A 17,531-nucleotide genomic window follows, 5' to 3' on the forward strand; every position below is an offset into this window, starting at 1 on the left:
CCATAAACCCTTTCCTACTTCTTTCATGTGAGATTTCACCCCATTCTACCACTACCCTTCCCCACCCACAGTGTATTCCTATCCCTCATCAATTTTACCTCAAAGATTTCATGATGCGGCAACTAGGTGACACAGTGGACAAAGCACCCAACCTGGACCAGTAGAACCTGAGCCCAGACCCAGGCTCAGACACAAGACACTCATCAACCCCAAACATGCCTACCCCCTAAAAAAGAGAAACAAATAATAAATGCTTTACAGGTTCCATCCCTTCATAATCAATTCCCACCTGTGTCCTCTGTCTAAATTTATTTCTATCATCTGCCCTAATACTCAGAAGGCTCTCATCATTTAGACATATCATCTTCCCATGGAGGAATGTAAACAGTTTAACCTTCTTTAAACATCTCTCATTATTTCTTTTTCCTATTTATCTTTTTATGCTACTCTAGGGTCTTGCATTTGAAAGTCAAATTTTCTATTCAGTTCAAGTCTTTTCATCACAAATACCTGAAAGTCCTCTTTTTCATTGATGTCCCATTTTTCCCCAGAATGACTATACTCAGTTTTGCTAGGTAGGTGAATTTTGGTTTTAAACCCCATTCTTTGTCCTTCAGAATATCATATTCTATGCCCTCTGGTCCTTTAATTTAGAAGCTGCTAGTTCCTGTGATATCCTTTCCATGGCTCCATAGTATTTGAATTGCTTCTTTCTGGCTGCTTCTAATATTATCTCCTTGATCTGGGAGCTCTGGAATTTGACTATAATATTCCTGGAAGTTTTCCTTTTGGGATATCTTTCAGGAGGTGATTGGTGGATTCTTTCAATTTCTATTTTACTTTCTGTTTCTAGACTATCATGGCAATTTTCCATGACAATCTCTTGCAATATTATATCTAAGCACTTATTTTGATCATGGTTTTCAAGTAGACCAATAATTTTCAAATTATCACTCCTTGATCTATTTTCCAGGTCATCAGTTTTTCCAAGAACATATTTCACATTTCCCTCTATTTTAAAATTAATTTTATTTGCTTTATTGTTTCTTGGTTTCTCATAAAGTCACTAGCTTCTACTTCTCCAATCCTAATTCTTAGGGAATGATTTTCATCAGAAAGCTTTTGTATCTCCTTTTCCATTTGGCTTTTCAAGCTGTTGACATGTTTCTCATGATTTTCCTGCTTCACCATCATTTCTCTTTCCATTTTGTAGTCAACCTCTCTAACTTTATCTTCAAAGTCCTTTTTGAGCACCTCTACAGCCTGACACCAATTCATATTTTTCTTGGAAGCTTTCAATCTATGGGCCCTGATGTTGCTATTCTCTTTTGAGGGTGCCCCTCAATCTTCCTTTTCACTAAAGAAGCTTTCTATGGTTCACAACTTTCTCTGACTTCTCATCTTGCCTTTTTTTTTTTTTTTACTTTTAACTCTCTCTTATTGTGGGGTCCTGCTTCCAGGTTATACTTTCCCAAGCTTCAGGGGGTCCCAGGTGTTATGATTTAATGAGGGGCAGTTTCTCCACCACATGGCCTTTTTTCTGGTCTGTATATTACCCCATGCCAACTTTCTAATTAACCAGACAGCAACACTTTATATGCGGGTGGTTGTTAGCTCTGATTAGCATGTACCCTTCCTCCATCTGTGTCACCCCCAGTCAAGGTGTCTTCCTGGTTCCCAAATAGTGTAGGACATCCAAATCCCCCCTTAGCTCCTGCATATACCCCTGTAGACTCCCCCCTGGCCAGCAGTTCAGCCCTCTCATGAGACCATGAGCTTAGTTCCAGAAGGTACCAACACAACAATTGATCCAGAGGCTGGGGGCTAAGTTTCTCTGGTTTAGCCTGCCTGGTGCTGGATCTGTGTTGGCATGATCACAGGGCTGGATTCCACTCCCAGCCTGGCTCCCCACCGCCAAACTTCCAACCAGACTTTGGCTAGAAAATAATCTCAGCCATCTTATTGTGGGTTCTGCTGCTCCAGGAGTTGTTTTCTGGCTGTTTGGAGTTTTTGTTGGAGTAACTGTGTCCAAAATTCTGAGTGTTTTCTGCCTTTCCTCCACCAACTTGGCTCTGCCCCACCCCCCCAACTGATTGAAACTCTATATACATGTTCATCCTGGTTACCTTCCTTTGAACATTCTCAGACTTTCAATGTCCTTTAAAAAATGGGGATCCCAGTACTGAATACTGTATTTCTAGATGTAATTTTACCAGCTAAATATGCAGCAGGACTATCATCACCTAATATGCATCTCTTTAAATAACCTAATATGATACACAATCTTGGCTACCATATTACATGGGGCAGCTAGGTGGCACATTGGATAAATAACTGGCCCTGAAGTTGTGAGTATCTAAGTTCAAAACTGCCCTGAGACATTTACTAGTTGTGTGACCATGGGCAAGTAATTTAACCCCAATTGCCTTAAACATACAGAGCCATTTCCAGTCATCCTGATATGATATCCTGCCACTGGACCCAGATGGTTCTGGATGAGAAAGTCAGGTCAGTGACTTTGCACAGCCCTTCCTCACTTAAATCTGATTCCTTGAAAGTCCTGACATCTGTCATGGTCCTCTTCTAGACTACAACAACTTCAAAACTACAACAACCCTGTCACATTGTTCACTGTCTGGGCTCCACTCTTGACTCTCTACTTTCTTCTTAATGCCATAGAAGCCTCAGCCTTAAGGAATTTCTCTGTGCCTCTAGCCTTCTTCCACTAGAAGTACATCCTAACTCTGTGAGACCTTCTTGTGATTGGTTGGTTACTCCCCAAACCTCCATTTTAAATAAATTACCTAGGCCAGCTTTATCTTCATTCCTCTCTTCTCTAGGGTATATTCTTGAATCTCTAAAATTGCTCCCCAATGCTTTTATGTGAGTACCTTCACAAGTTCTACCTTTTAGTTTTCCTTTTATTTATATTTGCCATTAGAATGTAAGATTTTTGAGGGCAGAATTAACTTTCTGTTTTTCTTTCTTATATTTTTATCCCCACACTCATTGGCACATAGTATTTACCTCGCATGTTCTAGTAAATCTTTAAACAATCAGCTTTCCAAACAACAACAACAGCAACAATAATCCATGACAGACTTTTAAGTTTTATTTGCATTTTTACTATTTTCTCCATCAGTGTATTGTCTATTTAATAAGCAAAACAATAAATGAAGCCCTATTTTGTAGTGTTTGTTAATTTGCAAAGTGTAAATGCTAATACTCAAAATTTAATCATCAGGTCTCTTGAGCCAGTTTGAACTCCCTCCAGCAAATCACTGGAACAAAGTATTTAATAAATGTGACTTAATTAATGAGTTTGCAGGCAAGGAATCTTTAGATGATGGGTTTAAAATTGAAAAAGGATTCAATGAGGGGCAGCTAGGTGGTGCAGTGGATAGAGCACCGGCCCTGGAGTCAGGAGGACCTGAGTTCAAATCTGGCTTCAGTCACTTACACTTACTAGCTGTGTAACCCTAGGCAAGTCACTTAACCAAAATTGCCTCACCAAAAAAAAAAAAAAAAAACAACGAAAAAGGATTCAATGATCATCTATCCCTATAATTTAACTGAAGAAGACACTGAGATCAACAGATAGAATAATAAGAACAGCAAAAAGAATGAGTGATAATTGTAGTAATAATTATAATAATTATTAATATTCATATATCTCACTTTGGGGCAGTTAGATGACACAGTAAATAGAATGCCAGGTGTGGAGACAGACTACTTTTCCTTTGGTCTCAAGTACTTCTTAGCTCTGTGAAACTGGACAAATTACTCAACCCTGTTTGCCTCAGTTTCCTCATCTATAAAATGAGTTAGTGGGAAAATAGAAATCCATTACAGTATCTTTGCCAAGAAAACCCCATATTTTTCACAAAGAGTGAAAAAACAACTGAAGAAAACAACTAAACAACATATCCCATTTTGATTTTAATTTGAACTTTGCAACAAACCTATGTAGTGCATAAGTTTATCATTCACATTTACAGATTTAAAAAAAAATTAAGTCACAGAAAGTACATATGAAATTCCCAGGGTTACATAAATCTAAGAAGTGCCAAGGATTCAAACTCAGGTCTTCTTGAATCTGTTTAGTACTCAACTGTTCTACTTAACTGTGACCTTTATGTGTCCCAAAGCATATAGATGGTATATAGCAAAGCTGAGTTAAATCCTTCATCTTCTTTTGTTATTTCTGGCATACTTTCTAATACACCATGCTACTTCTAAAACACTGTGCATTTTTTAATATTAATCCTTATATTGTCATTCTTCACTCATCTTGTACTAGTAAAACTAATTTTTGAACTCCAGTATAAATCTTTATAGCTTTCTATATGTGCATGTATATGCAAACACATATACATCTTGATTTACTCTTGTAATTTTAAAGCCTATTACATACTGTCCTAAATTCTAATCCAAGTCGATTAAAAAATCCTATCATTTCCAATTAATTATTCCTCCTGGTTTGGGGTCATTTATAAATTTGATGATCACTTCATTTAAATATTTACCCAAGTCATCAATTTAAAAAAAGTTAACAAGCAGAAGGACACACACAGACACCTGTGTTACTCATTTAGGAACCTTTTTATCAATGTGATATCTACCAATGATTGATTGCACTCTAGGTCTTCTCATTCAACCAATTAGAACTCCATATGATTATCTTATTGTCTATCTAAAATTATATTTAACTTTTCCCATAAAAATACGGTAACAATTATTAAATGATTACCTAAAATCAAGGCAAACTATATGTTCATATATCTTTAAGTAGATAAATGGTTTGCAGGTAGAGTGTGATTTTCATTTATTTTTAAGTAAAGACCTTGAAGGAACTTCACAATAAAAGGTATTATCTTTGATTTTGTGATTCTTTAATTGGAAATTAGTGGAGAGAAACCATAATAAAATGGAAAAACAAAAAGCTTGAGAACATGTCCCTATTGAACTTTATTTAACATGAATTAAACAAATTGATTAAAGTCACCAAATAGTTATTGTCTACTAAGACCAGTAGACCCAGTGGCTACAAAGACCAAAATGAATCAGTACCTGCCCTTGAGGATCTTAAATTTTATTATGGAACACAGCCGGAAACATACAAGGCTATTTGAAGATAGGAGAGAGCAATTAATAGAAGGTCCATCTTCTAGCTTCTAACACCTGATAATAGCCTGTTAAGAAGCTAAAGATTTAGTTAGAGGTAAAAAGGGAATATATTACTAGTTTGGGGAGAGTATATGTAGATTTATAGGAGAGGGAAATAGAATGCTGTGTTTGAGGTTCAAATAAGCCAGTTTAATTAGGATGTAAAGATAATAAATAGAGTTAGTTATATAAAATGAGATTAGAACTGTAGGCATGTGTCAGATAGTACAGGACTTTCCATCAAAAATTGAGTTTTTATTTTTTCCTAGAGAAAATGTAGTCACTGGAAGTTTTAGAATGGGGGTGTACACTAGTCAAAACTAAATTTTTGGATTATTAATTTGGCAGCTATGTTGAGAATGGATTGGAGAAGAGTGGATTATAGGAAAAGGAGATTAGGAGGCTATAGCAATAACCCTGGTCAAATGTAAAGACAGAATGAATATGGTGGTGGTGAACATAAGTGGAGGCTGATTGAAAAGGCACAGGCTTTGGGGTCATTGGGCTTGGGTCCAAATTTTTTCTTTAAGCCTTTGTAACCTTGACCCAGTCATTTAGCCTCTTTGGACATGAATTATCATAAAATGAGGAGGTTGGACTAGATGAACTCTGAGTTCTCTCTCAGCTCCATGATTATATGATCCTAAAAGATTATTTTGTGGAGAACTCACAGAAGGCAAGCACTTACATAGTGGTCAGAAAAAAGCAATTTACAGATACTCCTGAGCTCTCTCTTAAGAATTTTGGAATTGATTACATGACATGGGAGACACTGGCACAGGACCACCCAGCAGGGTGTGCCATCATCTGAGAAGATGTGAACTGTATAAGCAAAGCAAAATTGAAGTAGCTCAAAGGAACAGGAGATGTACAAATTTAAAGAATCTAACTTAAATATTCACATGGATTGTTTGTGCTTGACTTGTGAAAGAGCATTCTGAACTCATATTTGTCTTTTCAGTCACAGTCAGACATACTATAACTTGACTCTAACATAGTGTTGTCATTTTATTTCTCTTCAAGAATGAAGAGCAACCAATTATTTGAAACTACTGCTAATGTCTCAGAAATAGAATCTACATGACTTGGTGATTGAGTGGATGGAGTCGGGGGCAGGCCAGATAATGAGTGATGAGCCAATGATGATTATTTTATCATGAACCTGGGTGACTAGAAGGAAGGTGGTATCTGCAAAGGAATAAAAATCTTGGAGGGGGGATAAGATTAATACAATTTTGAAGGAGATATGACATGAAATAAGAAATATAATCATTTACTTGAAGCATAGTTTACTCTAGTGTGTTGATTTAAGTAAGGTTTATTTGCATTTGCCTTCCAGATTAGAATTGCTAAAGAATTATAACAACTCACCTTCAGTTTTGATACTGTATGTAAAGCTCCTAATAACCTTAAAATGATACATAAATTTGATATATTATTAGTAAAAATGTATTAAAATATTGATCACTTTAAATTTTTGTTTGTTTTTTTTTGTTTTTTGTTTTTTGTTTTTTGTTTTTTGTTTTTTGTTTTTTGTTTTTTGTTTTTTGTTTTTGCTGTGGATCATACCCTTTATACATTGCCTTCATAAATGAAATGTTATTTTTTTTTCCATTTGAGTACTTTTGCCACAATGGAATGTTTTAGATGCAAATATGCTTTATGTGTTTTGTTTTATATTTTGTTGGCTTTACCCATCAAAAGAATGTTGACTACAAATTAGCTTTTGCCTTTCATATGAAGGCAACCAGAATTTGGATCAGATGGGACAAAACTTGTCTTCTAAACTTTCATCTTATGGGAATAGTAGCAGTAAATGCCTAATAAAGGTAGAGCTGAATTAACTGAACATGTCAAAAATGTCATTCCAAAATATTTTGACTCAGGTACCAGAGGATCATGGCCACACCATTGTTAAAAAATTGCTACTAAAAGGAAAAAAAAATCAAAACAATTTTCCTTAAGAGGAAGCATATGCTTAATCAAAAGATGATATTTGGTTGAAATAAATTTCTTTTTTTTCTTCATTAGGGAAAGGAATAATACTTGTTATGTTGTTGAGTCATATATTTTTCTAACCAAGACTGAACGAGTAATTTCTAATTCAGTAAAAACAAAACAGTAACTGTTGCCATAGGTTTCTGTGGCCAAAAGAACAATAATAAAGAAGGGGAAAAAAGGCAGATTCTATTTTTCATGTTCTTTTATTAAAAACAAAGAAGGAATAGAGGACAATTTATATGTTAAATCTATGTCTTATATGACTATATTTTAACTTATATTTTCCCTTCTTTGACTTATTATAAAGTTCATATTTGGAACTGGTGGGTAACTATAATAAATCATTCATGCTATTATTTGTTCTTCTTTCATTTCTCCTCCTCCCCCAGCTCATCCTAATTTCCTAATATTCCATCTCCTCTTACTAGTTAGCATTTACATAACACCTTAAAGTTTGCAAAGCACTTGACATATTGCCACTTTGATTTTTACAACAACCTTGTGAGATAGTTGCAATTGTCTTCTACATTTTGTAAAGGACTAACTGAGGTTTAGAAAAGTTAAGTGAGTTGCCCACAAAATACAGTTACAAGTCTGGTGTCTGAGGAAGTTTTGGAACTCAAGTCTTCTTGAATCCCAAACTAGCACTCCATTTCCTTAATTAGCTCTGTGGGATCTCAGGAAGCAACTGTGAGATGCCAGGCAGAACTCTTTTCTATATTTTGAACTTACATCCTAATTGTTATGATGACATATGGTGTTAGAGAATGAAAAATTATTGTTACCTATATTTATTTTAAGGAAGTTAATTTCTGAATTGATTTAAATATTACTGTTTTCCTCACCAGAGATTATCTTTTTTCTTATAAATAATGAAATTTCTACCTGCTTAATCTCCTTAAATTGCAAGCTCCTTGAGGGCAGGCACTCTATTTTGCCTCAAGCTTAGCACAATGCCTGGTACATAATAGGAACTTAATTTTTATTGATTGACAAATTTAAATTCAGAATGGTCTATTCACTGGATTCAATAGATTCTTCACTATATAGAGTGAAGCATAACTTTTGAAAAATCAAGACAGTTCTCAATAGGAACCATTTTCTTAAGTTCCATGTTCCATATATCTCCTTTTTTTTTGTTTGTTTGTTTTTGAGGGGCAATGAGTGACTTGCCCAGGGTCACACAACTAATAAGTGTCAAGTGCCTGAGGGTGGATTTTGGATTTGAAGTCAGGTGCTCCTGAAAACAGGGCCAGTGCTTTATCCACTGCACCACCTAGCTGGCCCTCCATATATCTTCTCCATTATTTATACTTAAGAAGATGTACAATTCTCTCTCTCTCTCTCTCTCTCTCTCCCTCCCTCCCTCCCTCCTTCCATCCTCCTTTTTTCTTCTTTCTCACACATACATATATAATGTTCACACACACATATATCTATATATCTATATCTTTATGTTTTTGTCTGCTTATGCCTATATATTAAGCATTTGTGATCTTGTAACTCTTGATATTTCCTATACCAATATAGATTACACACTCTTTGTTTTAATTAATTAATTAATTAATTATTATTATTATTATTTTGCGGGGCAATGGGGGTTAAGTAACTTGCACACAGCTAGTAAGTGTCAAGTGTCTTGAGGCCGGATTTGAACTCAGGTACTCCTGAATCCAGGGCCGGTACTTTATCCACTGCACCACTTAGCTGCCCCACACTCTTTGTAACATGAATGACTTTTGCTTTTTTAATCACATAAAAAGTTAATGAGTTTCTCCAAAATTATCAGGCTATTTATGAAATAAAATAACATACAACGCTTTACAGGGCCCATGCTTAAAGTATCCCCACATTAGGCCTGCCAGAATTTGAATCTGTTGGTATACTTTCAGGTTAGCTCTGGTGTTATTGTGGGGCATAATAGACAATGTGGCTCTTCAGAAAGTTATACTCTGAAAATATAATATCTTCCCCTTGCTTATTTTCCCTTAAAATTTGATTGACTCCTATCCTACCTCCTAGTTCCCAAGTACTGAGAAGGTCGCTGTGAATCATGCATCCTGGGCTCCTCTCAGGGAACTCAAATATGTCATTCAAACACTTCCAGAAGAGAAGCATTAAATTCAGGTAACCTGAAGCCACAGGTCACTATTTACAACATTGAACTTTATTTTTTTTTCACTTTTCTCCCAGCCACTTTTGCTCTACAATGCAAGTGAAGCTATGAACTATTAGGGAAGGACATATAAAACACCTACCTCCTTTTATTTGTATTTATTATTTTTTTTTTTTGGTAAGGGAATATTTTCTGGCTTTAGCTTAAAAGATGAAATTATATCTACTTAACATTAAAAACTGAAATCTTGCCACTGCTGCTATCTAAATTCAATATTTCTTATGTTAATGAACACAAGAAAGCAAAGTTTTCTTTTTCTTGCAAGAGAGATAAAAATATAGGGGCTCTAGTTATACTGGAAAGGATGTCTGACAAAAGACCTAGATATGAAGGAAAAAAAAAAACTTCAAGAAATAAAAATAGATCTTTTAGTTAACTGTCCACTGAAATGTATAAAAGCCAGTTAAGGCAGAATTCAGCCAGCAAGCCATTCCCCTTCAGGTACTCAACTACAAATGGCCCTAATATCCATCATTACAATACAATTGTGGCTTCACAGCTCATATATCACACATCTTCTGGGTTGGAAAGAATATTTTTCAGGCAGCAGATTATTAGGTGTTCCATTTTCTTCTCTAGAGTACAATTGTGTCAGTATCAGCAGAATCTCTTTTTATGAATTTGAGGTCTGATCATTTAAAAATCAAAAGGAGATTCTGACATTCATTCCTATTGATTGTTAGAAATGTGAATGCTTTTAAACATGGCTGAATTGGGAGGGTAGTGAAATAGTATTTCACAAACAAGTTCCCTTGGGGATTTTTTCAGAGAATCATTATTTAGCTATCAACTCATAAGTTTCAACATTTAAACATAACTAACATGGAATAAGGATTTTGCTTAGATTCGTAAGATTCCTACCTGTGTTCTGGTGGATTTGTCTGTCCTTGATAAACTGTCAGAGTAGGAAAGGGCACAGTAATACCTATAACTTGATCAATGTTAAGGATAGGGCAGGTACAGAGAATACAAAAGCAAAATCAAGAGGCAATTGGTATTGACTATTTTTTGGGTAATCAATATCCATTATTGTAGAAAGGGCCAAGAACTTTCCCAACCTGATTTCTAAGTTTTGTTGTTGTTTTTGTTTTATCTTGATTTGTTTTCTTGGGAAATCAATAAGTTCAGAAGCATTTGTTATCCATGTATTATACACTAACTTACACTGTACTAACTGCTGAAGGCACAAAGAAAGTAAAAACAAAAACAAAAACAAAAATGCCCTGAAAGAACTCACAGTCTACAGCAAGGTCTGAATAAGTGGCCAAAGGCAATGCTTTTTTTTTCACTGTGTCCACAGAGACCCTAATGATGAACTTCTAAAAACTGTTCTGGGAAAATTAGGTTTCTTTTGAGGTACATTTTTTCATTGTTTTCTCTTGCTAGTGTTTTTTTCAACTGTAATTTAAATTAACATCCATTGAAATCTTGCATTAAATATGACATATAGGTGATCCAAGTATGCCAACAGAACACACATCTTCTGACAGGTCTTATTAAGCCAAACCATTTACCAGTGTGTTCCTGTAATGCACAGTAAGACTCTTAGCTTTTTTGATAACACAGCTAATTGGTACAGTGTATAAATCAATGGCCCTGGAATCAGAAGGGACCTGAGTTCAAATCTCACCTGAGAAACTTATTAGCTGTGTGACCCTAGGCAAGTCACTTAACCCCAATTCCCTTAAACATCTGAGGCCATGTCCAGCCATCTTGATGTAAATCTTGCCACTGGACCCACGTGGCTCTGGGGTAGAGAGTGAAGTTGGTAACCTTGCACAACCCTCCCTCACTTAAATCCAATTCACTGTTAGTCATAACATCACCTCCTGATGTCATAGTCCTCTTTGAGGATGAAAGACAAACAACAATAGATTCTTAGAATGTTAGTTTGAAAGGATCCATGGAGTCCCCCTGGCCCAACTTCTTTATTTTACAGATTTAAAGACCAACTTAAATCAGTTCAGACAGGTTGAGCAGCAGAAACTTTTAATCTAGGTGATTTGCTTTTGCTTTGTCTTAGGAAGTCACAGAAACTATTTGCTAAGACAAAAATGATTAATATCTCCATCAGTAGGGGCAGCTAGGTGGCATAGTGGATAGATTACCAGCCCTGCAGTCAGGAGGACCTCAGTTCAAATCTGACCTCAGACGCTTAACACTTACTAGCTGTGTGACCCTGGGCAAGTCAATTAACCCCAATTGTGTCACCAAAAGAAAAAAAAATCTCCATCAGCGGAGAAAGTGTTTATATTGATTAAACTATAGATCTTTGAACAAAGATTTGAATGAGTCTGAAGGAGAGAATTTGTACAATATAAAATGTGATTGAACTTTAACTTTTGGGGGAAGAGAGTATGGAGAAATTCCTGTGTTCTCAGGAAGCCATGAATTTGAATCTTTCAACTGATATAAACTAGATGTGTGACCCTTAACTCCCCAGAGCCTCAGGCAACCCTTTAAAGCAAGAAATTACTGATCAGCTCTGGTTGACAAAATTTGCATGGAGGGTGTCCATATCATTGAATGAAATTATAGGTTTCTCTCAAAACAACAAATAATGATAACAAAAACAAAAAGACCACCAACGGAAAAACAATGAGATTACTGAGGGTTGTTTTTTGTTTGTTTGATTTTTAGTTTGGGCATCTTGCACTTATTATATAAGATATGATAAATCAATCACTTCTCTGAAAACACATTTCTTAATCTGCAGAATGGGGAATATAATTACTGGTTTAGTGACATTACAAATTCATTATGCTATTAAAATGAAACAATAAAAGTGAAAATATTTTTAAAAGAAGACCTTTGCAATTGTTGCTAATTGTTGTTTGTAATAGACCTACAATTTCATTTGTATAGCAAAATCTTACTGAGGAAATTCTCTCTATCACTGCAAAGAGGTAATTGTCCCATAGTATATAGTTGATGAAATTTGGCTGTGGTAATAAGTGGTGATATGACTTGTCTAGTGTTATACCGACAGTATGTGACAGTGATAGGACTACTAAATCCACTTGACTTAATGACCTATTCTCTCTTTACTCCATCACAATTGAACCGAAATATAAAATAACTACATTTATCATCAAGCAATAAGTTTTCTTCAAGATTATTATTCATAGTGAGGCATTCTGAAAGGTGAAAGCTTTAGTTCCCCAGGTCCAAAGACAATCAATTAAGACATGTTGGTAAAACAGTCAAAGCAAAAAGAACTATCACAGGTGACAATCTGCAAGAGAAACTCTTTCCTGGAGCCATAGGTCAGGCTAGTTGTTGTGTAAAAGAGGGAGAGGTCAGTTTACAGAGAAGTCAGGATGCATTTTCAGTGCTGATATTGACAGGGCTTGGAGTGAAAGCCAGAGAAAAAGTGTTACTGACAAGGTAAAAAATCCATAAGGTGCAATTGCTAGGGGGAGAAGGACAAGACCTCCCTTAGTATATATTGATGGAAGGCACAGGCTTGCATTGTATGGCAGCCCAATACTGCTTTTCTTTTTCCTCTGATGGTACTAGAAGCTCATAAAGTACCCAGAAAATAGATATCTCATGTGAAAAGTTAGTAATTCTTTCTTAAAATATATTTGTGGCTGCTCTCAATGCTGCACCAATTGGGTTATCTGATGAAAGCCCAAATGACAAATTATTTTTGCAATTTTGTTGTTGTTGTTGAGGGGAGATTATTTAACACTAGTATAACAAAATGACAAGTCTGTCAGCAACATTTATCCCATATTTGCTATGTACAGGAGTATGGCAGCTGGGCTCAGGTGGCCAGTTTTTGCTGTCACTTCCACTGCTGCCAGTCAAATCCATATTTTTGAGCTATAGTTTATGTAATATAGCCTTTGGTCCTTCTTTCATCCTCACCTAGAAAGTGTGGTAAAGCAAGGCATTCAAGATTTCTTGTCTTATATATAGGGTTTGGGCTAGAGTGGCCTTTGGGGTTAAATGCATTGTTAGATAGAAGATAGATAAATAGAGAGATAGGTAGATAGAGAGAAAGACAGATAGGCAGATGTTAAATTGATGGGGACAGAAACAGAAATAAAAGTGCTGAAAAGACAAGTGGTGGGGGGAGGCATAACTAAGTGAGGACATAGAAGCCTGGGCCTTAGCAAAATAAGACAAAGACTAGCCTATGAGAGCTAGAGAACCCAAAAGCAGAGTCTGAGTTTGGCAGAGGTCTTTAAAAAAAGAGTAGATTCATGGAGAGGAGATAAAGGAGAATTTCAGGTTTAATCATCTTATTAGCAGAAGTGTAGGTACCATATCATCTTTGTTTTTCTTCAGTAATCAATAGCATTTGCCAACTATGCTGGTACAGTTGAAAGACCACTGAATTTGGAGTGAAACAACTTAGATTTACATGCTTGCTTTATATGAACTTGGACAATTGACGATCTCACTGGGTCTCATTTTTTTCTTCTATATTTTACCTTTTACTTTTTATCAAGCCAGGTAGTAATCACTGCCACAGGGATCTAGAATGGAGTGGGATGCTTTTCTTGAATTCATTACTTATCTATACTAAATGTTATCCAGTTAATCTTTTTCCCCTATTACAACTCCTTAACATTTAACTAATAATAGTTTGTATATAACAAATATTCCTATATCATACAAGGATAGTAATGTGATAACTATAAAGCAAATAAGTTTGTTAGGCTACATATACAATGGGGAGCAATTAATTGAAAAAATACTCTCCTAGGTCTGGTTAATTTACATTCTCTTGTATGAAATGTGGGAGGACATTATGGCAATGTGTGAAGCAATATAGTATAGGAGATAGGTTGCTAGAATGTAGAGGCAAGACATTGTATTTTACGAAATGTCAGGTTTGTGATTCTAGATAAGTCTTACAATTTCAGTCATCACATTAAAATAGAATAATAATTCTTGTACTGGCTTCTAATCAGGATTGTGGAGAATATGTGTATAGCAAAGTTCAATAGAAATGAATGGTAGGGGGTGGCTAGGTGGCACAGTGGATAAAGCACAGGCCCTGGATTCAGGAGTACCTGAGTTAAAATCCGGCCTCAGATACTTGACACTTACTACCTGTGTGACCCTGGGCAAGTCACTTAACCCCCATTGCCTCGCAAAAAAAAAAAAAAAAAAGAAATGAATGGTAGTTTTTAAAAAATAATTATGGATGAAGTGATCTATTAAACATTTTCCCCAAAACAAAATAACAAAGAGGAATGACTTGAATATAAGTATGCATTTTGATTTCTAAAATAAAATGTTAAAATAACTAATTCATCCTCTATTGATTTCATAAGTCAAAAAGGAAAAAAAAATGACAATTGAATTGGCATCTTTGAAGTTAGCAGTCACACCTTTTCATATGTGTGGGTTGTCCTAACTAATGAGCAGGAGAACTCTGGTCTTGTTAGTGTCTCTAGTCTTTCCTATTAAGGACATGGACTAAGATTTCTCTGAGGTGAAAAAAGGAGCTTTAGTGAGCACTTTCATAGGAAGTGATTACATGCTGCTAGAGGGCAAGAATGGAATTGGTGTATTCTCCAAATGATGCAAACACACAAAGACCAGCCAAGGAGCTCAGGAGAATGGACACAGACAAAATATTTTCATGATAATCCATGACCTCACTTTAGGAAAGAAATTCCACCTTGGAGAACCGCAACTGGAAATAGCAAAGAGGTAGAGATAAGTTGAAGTCATGGAGGTTGTCATTAAATTGTGTACAGAGGATGATGATCATGATGAAGGAAGGACAAGAGCCCTTAAAATATGAAGAATTGTTGAAGGCCATGAAAATATTTATCTTGGAGAGAAAATTATTGAGGGAAGGAGTAAGGGGAGATACCTACCTTCAAATATTTAAAAGGTGGTGGGAAGTGAAAAGAAAGAAAATTTGTTATACTTCGTTCTGGAGGAAAGAGGAATTGCTACAATTCACTGGAAAAAATATGCCTCTTCAGTGAAAGAGAAAACTTTTTAACAAAGTCTAAAAGTCTAAAAGAGGAACGAGACAATATAGTGAGTCCTCCATCTGGCAGTTGTATTGCAAAGTGCAGAAGATGGCATAGTAGGTGGAGTGCCAAGCCTGGAGTCAGGAAGAACTGAATTCAATTCACTTACATAGCTGTGTGATCTCAGAAAAGTCAGTTAAACATTGTTTATCTCCATATCTCCATCTATAAAATGAGGATAATAATCATACCTAGCTAATAGGCTTGTTAAGAGGATCAAATTAGTTAATATTTGTAAAGAGCTTACTTAACAGAGTCCATAATAAATAACAATAATAATAATAATAATTGGTATAGTTATTGTTGTTTTGTTGTTACATAGTGGGGATAGCATATTTCTGAGGTCCCTTTTAAATCTATAATGGTGTGATTCTGTAATAAATATCAATTTCAGAAAACAGAAATAGAAAGGGGACTGAGAATCTGTTAGCATTCACAGATATACAATAAACAAACACTCAATTCTCATATTTTGAGATTTGTGACCAAAATATCACAAAATTACATAAGGAGACTACTTCAAGGTATTAAAACTTGATAAACATGTCTCTTCAAGCAGAAGTTGTGACATGAGGTAGTGCCCAGCCGAATGCAGGCCGCACAGGAGACAGGAAATCTGACTGGCATCAGGCAGATCATCTTGGGCCTTTCAGGAAAAGGATGGGTAGAAAAAAAGCACCATCTCTACAGAACTTGCCCTGGCCTTCTATCATTCAGGCAAGCCAGTTGGGATTCTGGACATGGATCTCTGTGGTCCCAGCATTCCCTGAATGCTAAAAGTACAAGACAAGGCAGTGCAGCAGTGTTACAATGGCTGGGTGCCTGTACTTGTGGACCAAGAGCAAATCATCTTCTCATGTCTGGGGTCTTCCTACTGGAGGAGCCAGATGAGGCTTTAGGCTGTGGTGTGGAGAGGCCCCAAGAAAAATGCAGTAATAAAACTGTTTGTCTCTGATGTGGCCTGGAGTGATCTGGACTATCTTATTCTAGATAAATGTCCAGCAACCTCTGATGAGCACATTTCTGCTGTGGAAGCTCTTTTCTCTTGTAAGCCTCTGGGAGCTATTTTGGTTATGACACCTCAGACAATATCTATGGGTGATGTCATGGGAGAGCTCAGCTTTTGCAAGAAGACAGGGTTATAAGTAATTGAAATTGTGGAGAACATGAGTGGTTTTGTCTGTCCCCATTGTTCAGAGTGCACTAATCTTTTCTCTATGGGAGGTTGGGAAGAACTGGCCAGACATGCAAAAGTTCCCTTCTTAGGCTATGTGCCTCTTGATCCTCAGCTCACCAAGAATTTAGAAGAAGGCCAAGACTTCATCCAGTAATTCCCTAAAAGCCCTGCTTTCCCTGCATTCATTTCTTTCACTCAGCAGATCTTGAATGGGATGGTGGCTCAGACGTCCTAATGAAGACATCTCAATCTGTTGCCTACTGTGATTCCTTCTTTGCTGCTGTTGGATACACACCTTTGCTTAAAAAAAACTTGTAACCAGAAAAATGCCAGAGAAAAGACCTCTAAAGAAACATCTTGGATCATTCAGAATCCTTCTGTGCAAAGGAAATGTTCTCATTTCTGCAGTTTCACTGCTATTAAAATAGGCTTCCTAAAGACCAAGTAGCTGTTGTCTCTGGGGCATTGGCTTTGTTTATTTTCCCACAATCCAGAATGACAAGCCCTGGCATGCTTCCACTCAGAGTGGGTTGATGTGGATCCACAGTGGTTAATGGTACCGAGTTTTTAGCTGCTTCTCACAAGACAGGACCATGGAGGACATGCCAACTTTAGCCAAGATGTACCTAACTTGTAGAGACATTCCAAAGTAATGACATTGGCGTTTCCCTTTCTGCCTTTGGTACTGACTATTGAGTACACCATGGACATGAGTCCTTGGTTCTGTATTACTAAGTGCTATAGTTGGAACATTTGCCTTTTCAGATGTGGAAGTACTATCTGGCCATTAAATAATCCATGTGACAACTTGAAAAAATGTAGTCTAAAGGAACGGAATTCTAGTCCCATCATTTCAAAACTTTAATGTCAACTGATTAAGATTTCCTCATTGTTTAACATGCTTCTCAGGAATGCTTTGTACTTTGAAAGGAGCCCACAATTAAAAAAATTTTCACTTGTTTTCCATCATTATGACCATTCATAAAAAAAAATGTCTCTTCAAAAA

At 36.2% G+C, this 17,531-nt stretch overlaps 1 pseudogene; it reads left to right on the top strand.

Moving 5' to 3' along the window:
* The first annotated feature begins 15,937 nt into the window (after positions 1 to 15,937).
* On the top strand, positions 15,938 to 16,760 carry LOC122736947 (annotated as a pseudogene).
* The last annotated feature ends 771 nt before the right edge of the window (positions 16,761 to 17,531 follow it).

The sequence above is a fragment of the Dromiciops gliroides genome, chromosome 1 (genome assembly GCF_019393635.1).
Source record: "Dromiciops gliroides isolate mDroGli1 chromosome 1, mDroGli1.pri, whole genome shotgun sequence".
NCBI classification, from domain to species: Eukaryota; Metazoa; Chordata; class Mammalia; order Microbiotheria; family Microbiotheriidae; genus Dromiciops; species Dromiciops gliroides.